The sequence below is a fragment of the Haliotis rufescens genome, unplaced genomic scaffold (assembly GCF_023055435.1).
Source record: "Haliotis rufescens isolate VD_foot unplaced genomic scaffold, xgHalRufe1.0.p SCAF_17, whole genome shotgun sequence".
NCBI classification, from domain to species: Eukaryota; Metazoa; Mollusca; class Gastropoda; order Lepetellida; family Haliotidae; genus Haliotis; species Haliotis rufescens.
The window spans coordinates 26,915,135-26,932,060 of record NW_025963857.1 but is presented as its reverse complement, the minus strand read 5'-3'; the positions used below and the strand labels follow the sequence as shown (position 1 = coordinate 26,932,060).

The following is a 16,926-nucleotide window of genomic DNA, read 5'->3' as shown; positions in this document are numbered from 1 at the left end:
ACAAAAACGACAATTCTCATTACTCGTCTGTCATATACTGGTTCCTATAATTTAATTTACACAACATTTAACGTGCCTCAGTAAAACCTGTAGACACAACACACCTTATAGTAAAAATCTTTTGCTTCATACTGTATCTGTTTAAGTCCATATATAAACTGCCGGACAAAAGAAAGTATACACTTAAAAACTGGAATTGACCTACACATTACAAAGGTTATCAAACCGTTACTAAGCTGAAAACAGTATGCAAACCTGGGGCCCAAAACACAACCTTTTAGCCACAATCAAAAATAGGTGTATACTTCCCTCTGTTCTGCAGTTAACGTTTGATCAATATGATGAGAGGCTTTACGCCGCTTGTAGCAATATTTGGACTCGGTCAATTCGGAGACACCGGAAATGGGCTTCACACTTTATACCACTAAGGGCTTGAACCCAGGCCTTCGGCGTAACGAGCGAACACTTTATCCACTTGGCTAACTAACCGCCTCCACAATATGAAATTCTGCTTTGATTCGACTGTGAAAGATACCGCGCCTAAAATTGTATGTGATTGCAAGCTGATGTTTGTTATGCGAGAAGACGAGGTAGCCTAAATGCAACAGATGGCCGATTCATTATATTAAAACACGATGTTGAAAATACATACAATTAATTATCGCTTCTGTGTTGTGATACTGCCATCGCAGCTACACAACACGTGTGTCAGATATGATAATGCTTTCATGGAAACATATGCGATGATATATTTTGAGTCACGTGATACCAATCGTTGCTATAGCGACGGAGTGATATCGAGCAGTTTGGAATCATGTAATGGTAAGCCACTGTCTTGTTGAAAGAGAAACATATGCGTTTGTTTTGTTTAACTCCGTGTTCAGCAATATGCTACCTGTATGACGACGGCTTATAAATAATTGTGTCTGAACAAGACAATCAAGTGATATTATGAACACACAGTCCACCATGGCGACTATGCTTGTCGTTAGAGGCGACTAACGGGGTCGGGTGGTCAGGCTCGCCGATTTGGTTGATGAAAGTCATCATATCCCAATTGCGAAGATCGATGTTCATGACATCAATCATTGGATTGGCTGGTCCAGATCCATTATTTACAAACCGCCGTCATATAGCAGGAATATTGTTCAGTGCGGCGTTAATCAACAAACAAACAAACAAACAAACAAACTCAAAACATTTGAATCCGATCCATGATGTCACATCTTACAAGTATATAGGGGCGGTCGGGTAGCCTAGGGGTTAAAGCGTTCGCTCGTCACGCCGAAGACCCGGGTTCGATTCCCGACATGGGTACAATGTGTGAAGCCCATTTCTGGTGTCCCCCGCCGTGATATTGCTGGAATATTGCTAAAAGCGGCGTAAAACCATACTCACTCACTCACTCTTACAAGTATAGGTTTCTTGGGGCCTATTCGAACCTGAAGTCCCCACGGAGTTGATATCATTGTTTGTCGAAGGACTTGGCAAATCTTACAACATGGACTTTGTTTTATGTACCATTGAACGATCATATCACAGCGTTAACCAATGCCTTTCTTGCCTTTGGATACAAGCAAAATAATAATTTTTCCCTTTAGACATCATTGTTATCAAACCTTTACAGCAGAAATTAGTTCAAATTTTGGGTTGTGAGTCGTATCATCGAAAGTCCTTTTCTTTGGACTTTCCTTCAAGCTTTCCAATAATCTTTTCTCGAAAATGATGTAAAAAATGTTTGTTTCAGGATTTACAAACAAAATAACTCGTTCACGAGACATGTTCTGAAAAATAAATTGTATGTCTTGAAGCGTTGACTGAAAAATGCTTGCGCTATCCAACATTCCAGAGGAATTACCAATAAACACGTTTTGTGTCATCTACAAGCGGCGAGTGGTGATTCTAGGTAATCACAATACGTTCATCACATGCAGGAATTGAGGCAATATATCTTTAAATGTAAATATCAAAATTAATGACAAATTGGAACAATTTGTTGATGCCATGCGTGTCATACGAATCCGCTAAAAATGCTCACACGTGAATACATTTGGAAAGATGATATTTTCATTTGTAAACTGCTAGGTAAGTCTTGATTGGGTAAGGGAAGGTTACGCTAAGAATACATTCTTCCTTGTCTGGTGAATTTGCTCCTAAGAATACCGTCTCCGTCTGAATTAGCAACCGGTCACCTATAAATGGATGTTGGGCAGACTTGAAGACTGAAAGTATCACCATTAAGCATGGGGAGAAGACTTGTGTGGCACACGTAATGAACACGTTTCAACCTTACCTAGTATTAACTATCGCGCGTTAGTGTCAAGCACTATTTACGACAGTCCTCCACAATACAGTAACAATTACAGATTAGACATTATATTACCCGGCACCGAGTGTGACAGTCATTTGGTGTTCTTTGTGTGGTCTAGTGAGTGAGTGAGTTGGGTTTAACACCGCTTTTAACAGTATTCCAGTCATATCGCGGCGTGTCAGCTAAATGTGGGATGAAAGCCCGAAGTGATGCAGGTCTTAGACGTTTACCACTTCGGTGAAACCCACGAGCACGGGTATGGTGCTGACAAACTTAGAAACATAATCGGGGCGAACAGGGATTCGAACCCACGAACATAGGTTTCTGGCGTGCCCAAGGGACGCAACTCTGCACAGCGAATCGCGGCGCCTTAGACGACTGAGCCACCCGTGTCCCCTTTTGTGTGGTCTAATGAAAACCTCCAGGAGATTGGAATCTACCTGGGAAACTCATTGGTATCATGCAGATGTTGTACGCTGTAATTGCCGTTGCCACTGTAGTCCAATACCAAGATATTAAACCCGATATATTACATAGTGACTGTGATGATACGTATTTTCAGTATCGGCTTAGACGATGTATTCGGTGCTTTGAGTGAAACTGGTATTGTTTCTCTGTAGGTTAGGTAAATACAAAACGTCAAGCCTGGGAATAACCAGTCTCGATTATCTGGCGAAACAAAATCCATAGGGCGTACAAGACAAAATCGTGATGAAGCGAATATGAATGAATCACCAAAAATCAATGAACCGGAATTTGCGAAATGGGTAAGCGTGACCGGCTCTACTAAAAAACACGCGCCGCTCACGCATTTTTTATAAAAAGTAAGTGTTTGTGTTTTGCATAATGCCGCACAAAGCAATACAAATGTCGCTGTTAACTGTTATATTTATAACGCTCGATGACATATGAGTCAGTAGATACAAAAAAGCGTCGTGTTTGAGCCTTGCTGGGTCAAACTTGCTGGGACTATATATTTTTCCCGATCCTGGTCCAATTTAACGTATTTCCACAATTATGATGTCCTGCCTGGGCCTTATTCTCAGATTAGACCAATCCAGACATGTTCTCACCTTCATTACCTTTCTCCATCTAAGTACCGTTACATCGCTACCGTTAGTAATTGGAGTCCCGATCTCAGGCGTTCATGGAACGCTGACGGTCATTGCATGTATGGAAAATGTCCGACAGAGGCCAAGGTTGCCGAATATTCGGAAGACCATGAACAGCGTCAGTGAGTGAGTGAGTTTACGCCGCTTTTAACAATATTCCAACAATATCACGGCGGGGTCAGCACGGCCAGAAATGGTCTTCACATATTAAACCCATAAGGGAAATCAAACCCGGGCCTTTACCTTGACGAGAGAACGCTTTAACCACTATGCTACCCCATCGCTCCCGAACTTGTTCAGCCAAGGAGAAGGCGTGTACATATATATTGTATCACAACGATTCGTGTGTGTACGCATCGAATTATCAATACTTCGAGACAAGCGAAGTGTCGATATAAAACCATAGCGCATGCTATTCTACTGTGGGCAATAAAGTGTCAACGAAAATTTCAATTTCGAAATAGGGAGTCTGTTGTATCGCCTCGAGCTTAACTTACCTAAAAGTATTCACCGTTTAATATAAAGGGCGTTCTATATATTTGCGATCCGACCAATTAATGTTCAATCAGCAACAAACAATGGGAGTAGGTTCAAATTCATCATAACAGAAGACAAAAGATAACTGTTTCTTGGAACGTGATTGATAGGAAACAGCTGAGACATATACATCAATTAACAGTGAGTGAGTTTGATATTACGTCGCTTTTAGCAATATTCCAGCAATATCACGGCGGGGGACACCAGAAATGGGCTTCACACATTGTACCCATGTCGGGAATCGAACCCGAGTCTTCGGCGTGACGAGCGAACGTTTTAACCACTAGGCTACCCGACCGCCCCCATCAATTAATAAAAGCGACAAAGTCATTTGCATTATCATAAGATATATTTGCTAAAAAGCATTCAGTCCATTGCCTGATTCAGACCATTAGCGTATGTTTGTGAATCACCATCAAATAGTGATGGTACCAGGCATTCTCGAAAGGTTGAGCGTATCCAGCTCCGCCTGTAGCACCCGTCACAAACACATGCACAGGCAAATCAATTAATAACTTGAAAAAAAGAAAACACGGATCATATGGTACAATTCAAATTAGGGAATTGCATCGGACATAATTTTGGTTAAATTTGGAAATGTCCTCCACATGCTTACCATAAAACGCTCTACTATGGTCTTCAATGTTATAATCGTGATGAAACAAGTTTTGAGCAAGATTCGTTTAAAAAAACTCTTGCCTCTTGCAATATATGTACCCAGAGGACTCAATTCAATGCTCGACCTCGTTGTCATTCCCAGACTCTTTGTTACTATAGTCGGGTTACCTCTGTTCTGAATTATTTATGGACATACACGATTAACCTTCCACATCTACGATGTCTGTTTTGCAGCTAGGTACCTCGAGAACAAAGCGTATTAATTATACCTGGAACATAGCACACCTGCAGAACATAGGGCTGGTGGTAGATGAACGATATAGATTCCTTATACATGTCCAGACACAATGGCACGGCCACATAGGGTGAGAAGCATATGAGGGTTCTTGAAGGCAGGCGCCTAAAATGCCATGGCTCCAGGGACATTTGGTAAGTCTGTTTGACATACACATGTTGAGATAACAGTTAAGCTTGTGTTGTATCTATCTATTGATTAAATGTCACGTCATGATGACCCCCCGTGGCTTTCGTAGACATTGCCAGAACACACGTCTGTGTTGAATGTCATCGCATTGAATCAAGTCTTCAATCTTGTCGTACATTGATTACCAAAGGAAAGGCCCTGGCCTATGTATAAGGTCTCCTGCTTCTAAAAGACGTTGTTTTGATGATACTCGACATGTAGCTCAGATTTCTACAGAGATATCTTATGATCAGAAAATTATATGAAGCCTCTTTGTTTAATCAAAGGTTTATGGTAGACATGTGGAGGTCTTTTCTCAATCTGTCGCGTAGGTGACAAAAATATGCAATTAACTATTTTGACTTGTACCACATGTTCCCGTGCTTTTCAGGTGAACAATTGACTTGCCTCTGCGAGTGTTTGTGACGGGTGGCTGCGGTGGGGCAGGATACGCTCACCTATTCGCGAACACCCGGCACCATTACTATTTGATTGTGATTCATAAACACATGTTCATGATATAGTCGGAATCGTACAATCGACTGTGCTTTTAGCAGAGATTAATATTGCCTATTAGAGGTTTTGTCGTTTTTATTTAATATCAAGGTATTCCGATTTTAGTGAAGAGAATGATTAGCAATGTAATATCATTCACTGATGTTCGGAGATATTTTTTGTAAGTACTCTTCGAAGCACGTTGACCAAATTCATTCATTTTTTTTGTATTGAATATACTGATTGTGTGACTGTCTGCAAATATGAACAGTATTTCAACTCCAAATAAATAATTATGTATATTGATGGAAGGTCCAGATGGAGACATGTTGAACGTTTAAGACTTTCGTAAAACCTACGGGTACGGTTAAGATGCGGATTAGCTAAGACTCTGGGATGCTGATCCTCGATCTGGTTGAAGGGAAGCATGCATTTGATACATGAAATTGTAACAAACCTAGCAACATTAGTTGAGTCATTTAATGTATTCTTTGCATGAGACAAAATCATATTTATATTGAATGTGTACTTCTCATGTTGTCTGCCACGTGACATCATGTGAACATTATACAACATTCATTCGCTCAAAGGTTGGATTCCCACATTGGTCCAATGTAGAAAGCCAATTTCGTGTGTCTTGGAATATTGCTAGAAGCGGCGCAAAACCGAAGTTACTGCCTCAGTCATCAGGCAATCCTCACGATTGTTTGCATCAAGTGTGTATCAAATAGACTGAATAACAAATTAGGCACAAGTACAAACATGCAACATGTATTCCTATTATGCAAAGTAGATAGTATGCAAATATGATTATTTTGAATACACTACTGAATTTTTACAACATATGCTGGTCAATTGGTTGATTTGAGTACGCAGGTCTGATGAATCATATTACCATATTCTGTACGGACTCTAAAAATGTAATTCTCTGGAGAATGAGATTGGAAGTTAATTAATTACAATGCGTTTTCCAACACAACGATCCATAATCGTACTTTTTCTTTACAAATTTAGTTTTCACTGACATCGGTATCCAATTGTTCAGTTGATGAGATATTTCTGAATGTTTAATATTGTTGAGTCAACACGGGCAATACAAGGCGTAAATCAGAAGATACGTAGGCTTTCGTAATTTTGAAGTACCCACAACTGTGCATATTAGGTATTCATAACAGCCCATCCACCTCGGGAAAGTGGATGCGTTTGGTTCAACATTGCTTTGAAAAGTATTTCAGTTATATCACGGCATCCCGCCTTAATATGTGTGATATTTATGTATAACATTCGGTCAAAACACATCCACAGGACTGTATGGCAAAAGGTATGACTTCAACTTTACAAAAGACAACTTTCCCTGTATGTCTTATGCAATTCCTAATCTTGAAGGTTTTTTTCAGTTGAACAATTGACTTTATTTGTGTTTATGACGAGTGCCGCACGTGCGCGATCATATTCTGGTTCGCTCACTCCTGGTTTCATCTCTTTGATAATGTTTAACAAACAAATGCTTATGATACAATCGGAATCATACAACAGACTCATCTTTCAGCAGAAATTGATAATGAAAATGTAAAGGGGTAGGTCGCTTTTATTCATGTTGGTGTGGGTATATTGACTGGGAAGACGTGTACCACTTTGCTGCACTTGAGCACGAGATACGGCACTAACAACGGACACGACACTGGCAGAGCATGCAAACATCATAATCAGAACGCATCGGGATTGGAGTGAGTGAGTGAGTGAGTGAGTTGGGTTTAACGCCTCTTTTAACAGTATTCCAGTTATATCGCGGCGTGCCAGCTTAATGTGGGAGGAAAGCCCGAAGTGATGCAGGTCTCAGACGTTTACCACTTCGGTGAAACCAACGAACACGGGTATGGTGCTGACAAACCTAGAAACATAATCGGGGCGAACAGGGATTCGAACCCACAATCATAGGTTTCTGGCGTGCCCAAGGGACGCAACTCTGCGTCCAGCGAATCGCGGCGCCTTAGACGAACGGGGCAACCGTGCCCCCATCGGGATTCGAACCCATGACAGGTGGAACTGGAACGACTAAGGGGACAAATTTGCACAGAGAGCTTGTGTTTGACAATTGAACCACGACATGTACAACCCCAAAACGAAAAGTCCATGTGTGATTCTGGAAAACGCACATCAGCAAGCTGACACACCTGAATAAGCTTACATATCACAAAAATGTCCTGGGCGAAGCAATTGGGTTTCATAAACATCCATCTCAATCACACTAGAAATATCGATCAAGATTTGCGTGCAACATGCACTGTAATAAGCGGGAATGAGTTCTACATACTCCCCATCTGACTGAGAACCTTGTAAACTCAGGCTACTTACTGGTTAAGAAACGATGGATGTATTTTACGAATGATACATATAAAATACTTACGTCAAACTATCGTCTGAGATATATCCTCCTAAGCCATGTCTCCCTGGTAGAACTTTGGTTCTGAATTGAAGCTGTAGACCAAGCATGCCACTGCAGTGCGACATCGATCTTACTCATGTGTTCCGTCCTATCATACCCACGCTGGTTCACCTGTGGTCGACTTTGTCAATTAGGAGAGTCCATTCTATGCCCTACCTGTCTACTCAGGTGTGGCGCTGAGGCTGTGCCTTTCAAGTCGTTGAATTAATAAAGCCCTGAAAGCGAGGCCGTTGAAGGTGTGGTAGTTACGGTTCCGGATCGATTGATCTTGATACGAGTAAACAATGCCATTATTAGTATGGTGTTGGGAGTCGGCTGTGCTCTCTTCCAATAAAGGTACTATCTTACTAATCAATAAGCTCACCGAATATGTTTACCTGCCACGGCATGTGTGTGGTAATCGTCGAGAATGCTGCATAGGTTGTGTAAAAGGGTCCCGTTGAAGACTCCCGTGGAGATCCGGGTTGGAATAGGTCCCCAGACATCTATATTAGTCATAAGAGGTGACCAAATGGATCGGGTGGTCAAGCTCGGTGACTTGGTTGATAGCGTCTCGCCATACCCCGACGGCGTGGAACGTTGTTCACAATATCAGTGACTGGATTGTCTGGTCCAGACTTGATTGGTCACGGACCGCCGAGTGTGGCGTTTAACAACGGGTGAGGTGAGGTGAAATTGAGTTTAACGTCGGGTCCAAGATTAATGCACTTATATAGCGACGTGCAAGCACATGTGTGTGTGGCTGCTTGTACTAGTCCGGGCTGATGCCGATATGAAGTGCTAGCACACTGAGATACCATGCCGCAGTTTAACATGGATGCCCCACTCAGACACAGTATACTGACTTCGACTCCGACCACTCCTTGTTTTAGCCCCTTAATGGCGAGAACCAGACAGGGTAACAACAAGTACCATCTTTTAACGTCTTTTGGTGTGACGCGGCCGGGGATCGGACCCCGGACTTACCGCTCTCCGGGTGGACACTCTGCCACAAGACAACGGAGGCGGTCTCGTTAGATAACAACAACCAAATAAAATAACCTGTAGCTGTTAAAACATTGGGCTGACTGCTTTCATTACGGTTACCCGAAGACAGTGAATAAAACTAGATAATTTGGCCCAAAAGGACATCATTAAAATAATCTGATGGTTGCTACACGAGGGGGTTGTACAGGGTGAGTGAGTTTGTTTAAACACCTTTATATAAACATGAACGTGGGTTAGAGGAGTCAAGAATGCCATAAGTGATACCAATCTTCATTGCAGATTTTACTACTTTGGTGAAACCCTCGATCACAAGGATGGCGCAAACAAACCATATGTCATGATCAACACTAATGTGGGATTCAAACCCACGATTAATCCCATTTCTGTCTCGGGTATGATGCTGCTGATCATTACAAGGAATAATAATAAGAAGAAGAAGAAGAAGAAGAAGAAGAAGAAGAAAAGGAGAGAAAATAAGAGGAGGAGGAAGAAGAAGAAGAATCATATGTAGAGCGACTGCCTCCAGTTAGTGATCACTGATAAAAGAAGCTACGATGAAACTGCTCGAACATGTGGTTCAATAGTATACCTGTCTGAAGATGTGAGTCTTAAGCTGAGTTTTAAACGAAAATAATTCTTGAATGTATCGGAAAGGATCCGGAAGAATCTTCCACAGCACTTGTCCATATGTATCTATTGCACCTAATGATAAAAGTGGGGGCACGGGTGGCCCAGTGGTCCAAGCGCCGCGATTCGCTGTGCAGAGTTGCGTCCCTTGGGCACGCCAGAAACCTATGAGTGTGGGTTCGAATCCCGTTTAGCCCCGATTATGTTTCTAGGCTTGTCAGCACCATACCCGGGCTCGTGGGTTTCACCGAAGTGGTAAACGTCTGAGACCTGCATCACTTCGGGCTCTCCTCCCACATTAAGCTGACACGCCGTGATATAACTGGAATACTGTTAAAAGCGGCGTTAAACCAAACTCACTCACTCACTAATGATAAAAAAACATGAACATTCGAAGAATGAATATTCCTCGACAACACGTCATGTCTAAACTCCCGTCTTTATTTACATTCCGTCTAGCAGAGAAGGACGATATGGTTTCAGAATGACATAAATGTTGAGTTAGATTGATGCATTTATATAATACCTTATGCCGAAAAATAAAATGCCTATATGATCAAAATATGACATTCATATCGTTGTAGGTACAGAGACATATGAGCATTATCCCAGAACTAGATTAGGACATGAAATAATAAGAAATAGTTCCAATTAAGATATACTGACACGACACCTTTTCTTCGACATCCAACTATCCCTTCCCCTGCAGGGTTGTGCTTCGTAAAATAATTATACAATTTCCATCGTCGCCTTAAGGCAGTATGCGATATCAGCTCCTTGAATTATACAAGAGAAACAGAAGTTCCCATGGCATTGCCCTGAAAGAGAGCCCAGCAATTTTCTGGGACTGGTAGCGACAGCTATTAGACGCAAGACGATCAATGATGTTGATCGTGCATACGTGTTGCTGACAATTCCACCAAGTTTCCTGCCAGACTTATTGTAAGCGAGAGCAGGTGGGTGTGGTATTCGGGGGAATGTGGGTGCGGTTTTGTGTTGGGTGGGGTGGGGATGGGGTGTAGTTGAGTGTATTGACTATATTCCAGAAGGACATCTGTTCAGCATCAGTGCCAATTAGTCAATGGATTGACAGGAGTATCATACTGTTAACAGAATTGATCTCATGTGATGGAGGAAAGGCGTAATGATGCACGAATGGCTTATTGACATGTGTGCCTAATTAATTAGTGAGTCTAATACCACAGAAAAAGTGAAACATATATTTGCTCAGGAAGTGACGAATCATTGGCGTCTATATTTCCAGGTTGAGTCAATGGTACATTTGTTTGGGGGGCATGATAAATAATATACAAAGTCACATTTTCCATCAAAAGATGTTTTTATTGTTTTATTTGTTACATTCGGGATTACGCTTTCTCAATATCACTTACTTTGTGCTTTGCGATTAGGTGTCGGTTCGAATCCCGGATGGGACTCAACCGTAAAACGTACTAATTTGTGCTTTAAACGTGCTTATTTGTACTTTAATAAGAAATTATAATCCTAAATACAACAATTTGTTTATTGGCCAATTTCTAAAAGGCATAGTGTATTCAAACATTTACACATGCATAAACATTAAAATCTTTACTTTGACCCGGATTAATGAAAAAAAATATTCCTGAACTTCTCAGATGCACATTCTGAAAAGGGAATTATATTGATTATTCCCCCCTTGATCATGGAAGAAAATGTATACCGTTATCTCTAGACAAATCACCTGCATCCCTTGTGATCACATCTATATCGGCGTTATTCAAGAGAGGTTTGCTGTGAACTGAAAGCATAAAGCCCTGGTTAGTGAAGCGTCTCTGTTTATGTAAGCGTCTGATCGATTTTGCGGCATGTTATGTCGAGAGCGACCATATTTATTTCATGCCTTCACCTTGATGAATAGTATTAGAGAAAACAGGGTTCCATAATCGTGGAATATTGAATGCATTGATCTAACATACTGAAGAAATCACACGCACATTGGACGGTTGAGACAACCAAATATATATGGGTATCTTACGCCTCGCGCCACAGTTTCCTCCTGAGAGCAAAAAAGGTTTTTACTGAGTAACGTAGTTAAAGGTTGTCATTGACCACTTATTTCAAGCGCTGCTTAATCCACAACCAGTGATTACATTATCACGATACTTTAAGCACCAATGGCGTTTCAGTGTTACTGACGTGAAAATGGAAACTTCCTCTACCACCACCACTGTGTTGCAAAGCGGACATATACCTTAAATGTGTTTTTTAAAATTATAAACAGCAGAATCTCTGCACTTGTACACAGCAGCCGTAATCAAAACTAACATATAGTGCATCACTTGATTAGGGGGTTTCCAGACCGCCGTCGAATGGCTTGAACACTGATGTGCGCGTCAGGCAACAACACTTACTTTGGTTGCAAAATGTGTAAGCTGTGGGGGCTCCGGTTGGGCAGGATATGGTTTCATCACTGATGTTCATAAGATTATGCATCTTACACCCAATGGAATCGGTTTCGCCGGATAACCGAGACTGGTTATTTTCTGGCGTTGATGATTTATATTTCCACACTCAAGTCCTAACTGGGAACGCGGACCTATATAACAAGTCCTAACTGGGAATTACAAAATTGGTATCGTGACCAGGAAGGGAATTCCACTGTCATGCTTTCAGGTCACGTGGGATTTTATTTCTTCCCGCCTCCTAGCATTGCTCGATGTTTTCCTGTAATTTTTGAACACAGCATCAATAATGTTCCAGTGTCGTACCTACAGAAGGGTTATCATAAAATAACAGTAAATGATGGTAAATAGACTATGTATCAATGTATCACAAGTCATGTATAATACTTTACCAGATCCTAAAGTAAAACACGGTTTATCAGCAATGGAGCCATTACGGTACGGTGCACTCCGCGCTGAACGCCTTCCACAGACAGAGCTGGGCAACCTTACTAGAGGATTAGTGGACTAACAGTGCATAAAAGCCCAATATAAAGGCCCAGGAGGATTTGCGTTATAAGTCTAGCCGCTGGTGGATGTGTGTAGGTTTAGCAAGAAGGAAAATGATGAAGAAAGGCGACACATCTATAGTACGACATCACAGAACCGGAAGCAAATACTAAAGGATCGACAGACCGCAAAACTGTATAGTGCTTTCTTTTGAACTAAATGTAATTTTATGTAAATAATAAATCAAGGATATTTTAAAGTGAACGGGAACAATATTGATTTGCGTATATCTTGAGTTGTCTGGAACATTCATCACATTCCTGGAGGAAACTGGGGATCTCCTGTTATTCAAAATTATCGCACAAAAATAAGGTGGTGAGGTGAAATGGGGTTTACCGTCGCGTTCAGGATTATTGCACTTTTATAGGAATGTCCATGCACGTGCGCGCGTGTGTTTGTGGATGCCACACTTGTGCGGACTTATTGTCGGTTTTGTAGTGCTGGCCCCTTGAGATACCACATCACAGTTGGACATGGCTTCCCAACTCCGACACAACCAGTTTTATCCCATTAATGCCGAGCGAAGGCATGGCAACAACAAGTACCACTATACCACGGAGGCGGTACGAAATAATGGGGAAAACACCTATTACAACTGTATTACTATATTTAATAAATGTTATTCATGTTTGTGTATGAATTCATTCTCAAGAGGGGGCACAGGTGGCCCAGTCGTCTAAGGCACCGCGATTCGATGTGCAGAGTTGCGTCAGAAACCTATGATTGTGGGTTCGAATCCCCCCCCCATAATGTTTCTAGGTTTGTCAGCACCATACCCGTGCTTGCGGGTTTCACCGAAGTGGTTAACGTCTGAGACCTGCATCACTTCGGGCTTTCTTCCCACACTAAGCTGACACGCCGTGATATAACTGTAATACTGCTAAAAGCGGCGTTAAACCCAACTCACTCTCTCACTCACTCATTCTCAAGAATAAAATATGTCCTTATACAAGAAGTTATACCCATACAATTGCGGACTGACTTGGTATGGCAATATAAGGTATTTAATTACAGGGCATACGTTTTTATGCAAGCGCAGGGAAATCCATAGAGACACCTTTCGGTCACTAGTTATGTTAGTACTGGAAGTCTTCCATCCTTTATAGTATCGCTCGATGACCTGCTATTTTATCAGCATCGACGATGACCCAATTTCGTAGTGAAAGAACATATGTAATAGATGAATGTATGGATGGAAAAATGGATGGATAGACGGACAGTCAGTTCTGTCAGTTAAACGGCAGGGAATGGCATGGTGACGTTCTTTTAAATACCATTCAACATTACCCCCTGCTTCGTCTCAAACATGCCACTAACAATGCAGTATTTGTTGTGTATCATAACCCTGCCTACACACAAACATGTACACACCTACACAATCACACTCACACTCGCATACTCATACACTCGCAAAACATACACATACATACTCTCTCTCTCTCTCTCTCTCTCTCTCTCTCTCACACACACACACACACACAAACATGTGCACACCCACGTAATCACACTCGCATACTCATACACTCGCAAAACATACACATACATACTCTCTCTCACACACACACACACAAACATTTGCACACCCACGTAATCACACTCACACTCGAATACTCATACACTCGCAAAACATACACACACATAAAATATGAATTGGAAAATAACTTTGCAAGACATGCATAGGTTTAGTGCTATCCACACCCGCCTTGCCCCACATCGTCTCTGGTCTCTGTGTGTATGGTATGATATTGCTTTCCCCCACCCTGTATACACTGTGATGGCCTAATGAAACAGAGAAATGTGCTTAGTGAGTCTCTATTTGACAATGTTAGCCTTGACACCTATCTCATACTTGAGGACAAGTCTAGTGATGACGTCAAGTTTCTGACATACCTCGGTGCCATTACAGATGTGGTCCAGGACATGACACTTGACAGCTGGGCTGCATTCATGAGTATCGTGGCTAAACATGGAACTCATGGAACTTAACATCCATATTGTGTTTGTGAAGCTATGTCACACATCATGAAACACAGTTTCACGCATCACTTCATTACTGCTTACCCAGCTCAATCTGTTGTATTTGTATGTATTTTGTCATTGCCGTTGTCAAATAATGTAATGTAATTGTATGTACTACTCTCCAATTCATTTGGGGAAATAAAGAGTATTCATTCGTTCATTCATTCATTCATTCATTCATACTCTCACACACACACAAACATCACACACTCTTTCATACACACACACATGCACACACACCACACACATACACTCACATACACTCCAACACACACACGCACACATCACACATATTCTCTTTCATTCTCTCTCTCTCACACACACACTCACACACACACACTCGCACACACACATTGTTTTTCTGTCTCTCTCATTTCTCTCTCTCTCTCTCTCTCTCTCTCTCTCTCTCTCTCTCTCTCTCTCTCTCTCTCTCTCCCTCTCACACACACACACCTCCCCTTTGCTTCCATCCCAATGTTATTCCCCCGAGGTTCATCATTTCGATTGCCTTGAAGTCAATGAAACACTAATTCTCCCAGCCCGGTGTCTCATCAAGGAGATGTGCCCTCTGGGCAAGTCCATATAATTTCAGAGGGTCAATCATTGATGCTGCAGAGCTAGTCTAACAACATATATCAGCGCAGTCCAGCTACATAGTGACCAAATTGACATTTAGGATAATGGGAAGATCATTGCAGTGCACTGATGAGATACGTGGCCTAGAAACGGAAGGAAACAAGGGTAAAACTGCTACGCTATGTTCTCTAGGTACCCAGCTGGAAGACAGACATCTGGAGATGTGGAAGGTTACCTGTACATGGGCATAAATAATTCAGCAAAGGCAAAACCGAACTGAAGTAACAAAACGTCCAGAAATGACAACTAAGTCGGGGACTGAATGATGAAATACGAATCATCTGGGTAATTAATTGAAATCAACATATATTCGAAATAAATCAAAGTCAAGAAAGAAAGTTCATCAACCTTCTATATCCTTTTTGTACAGACACGAATATCTAAACCAATCTAAACATTTTTGAGACAAGACTTTAAAATATGCTTGATACATTCAGATTACTTTGTTCCTTAACATATCAGATGAGAGTTTCATCAAAGGAATTAACAATGGTCCTTTGCATCTAACTTCATTAGGTACCGCCATTTGAGCGGGGAGTTTTGTAGCCATCTTGTGTTACATGACAGTGCTTGTCTTTCTATCCAAAGTATGGCTAAAATCGACTTAGTGTTGTATTTTACGTCTCCCTATCCACCAGAGCCTGTATCATATACAATACTGATGGATATCAAAGAGCAAGGTTTTATATTAGCCACTGTCACGAAACAGATATTGAGATGGGATTACTTACAGCAATGACACGAACATAACACGGGGTTTGTTATTTTCTGCTTGCGTATCAATCCATTATTAACCTTATACAATTAATGTTACGTCTACACTGAAAGCATATACACATAGATTCAGTTTCACTTAAGGTAATGATAAACAACATAAAACTAGTTCTAACAAACACCTATGTTTTTTTGTTTTTTTAACGCCGCACTAAGCAATATTCCTTCAATATGAGTCTGTATTGGTCTAAAGAAAATCGAGACTGGACAAGATAATCTAGAGATTGACATCATGAGCATCGATCTACGCAATTGGGATACGATGACATGCATCGACCAAGTCACCGAGTCTGACCAACTGATCTCTTTTGTCGCCTCTTAGGACAAGCATAGTCGCGTTTTAGGGCAAACATGGGTTGATGAATACCTATTCTAACCTGGATCCTCACCGGTAAACACGTATTACATGTTATGTGCTGAGGGCGCTGTGGCTTTAAGTTGTGTAGAAGTTTGCTAATGGTCCATCTGGTTCATTGTTGTTCATCACTTGATTGTATGTTAGTCATGCTTACCTTTTACGCGAACACCTGGTGTCATCACTCATTTTCAGAGATTCATTCATCACTACTTTTGCCTTTTACGCCCAATGGATATATTTCGTTAAATAATCGAGACTGGTTATTCTCTGGCGTTGACGTTTTATATTTTACTGCCTTCTCCAGTTCCCACCTTGACGAAACAGACGATGTTGGTGACACAACTGCAAGATTTTATAGACAAAGCTTTCCCTTAAAGCTAAAGGGGGGCACGGGTGGCCCAGTCGTCTAAGACGCCGCGATTCGCTGTGCAGAGTTGCGTCCCTTGGGCACGCCAGAAACCTATGATTGTGTGATCGAATCCCGGTTCGCCCCGATTATGATTCTAGGTTTGTCAGGACCAAACCCGTGCTCGTGGGTTTCACCGAAGTGGTA

At 41.5% G+C, this 16,926-nt stretch overlaps 1 protein-coding gene across 2 annotated transcripts in view; it reads right to left on the bottom strand.

Annotated features, from left to right (window-relative positions):
* LOC124138581 overlaps positions 1–16,926 on the bottom strand; it is a 91,423-nt gene that overhangs the window by 47,920 nt on the left and 26,577 nt on the right. The window contains exon 1 of one of the 2 annotated variants that reach the window (XM_046505308.2): positions 7,944–8,237. The exons of the other annotated variant lie outside the window; for it this stretch is intronic. The gene's annotated coding sequence lies outside the window, so the exon portion shown is untranslated. Of the gene's footprint in view, positions 1–7,943; positions 8,238–16,926 lie in introns of those variants that run through there. 2 annotated transcript variants of the gene reach the window in all.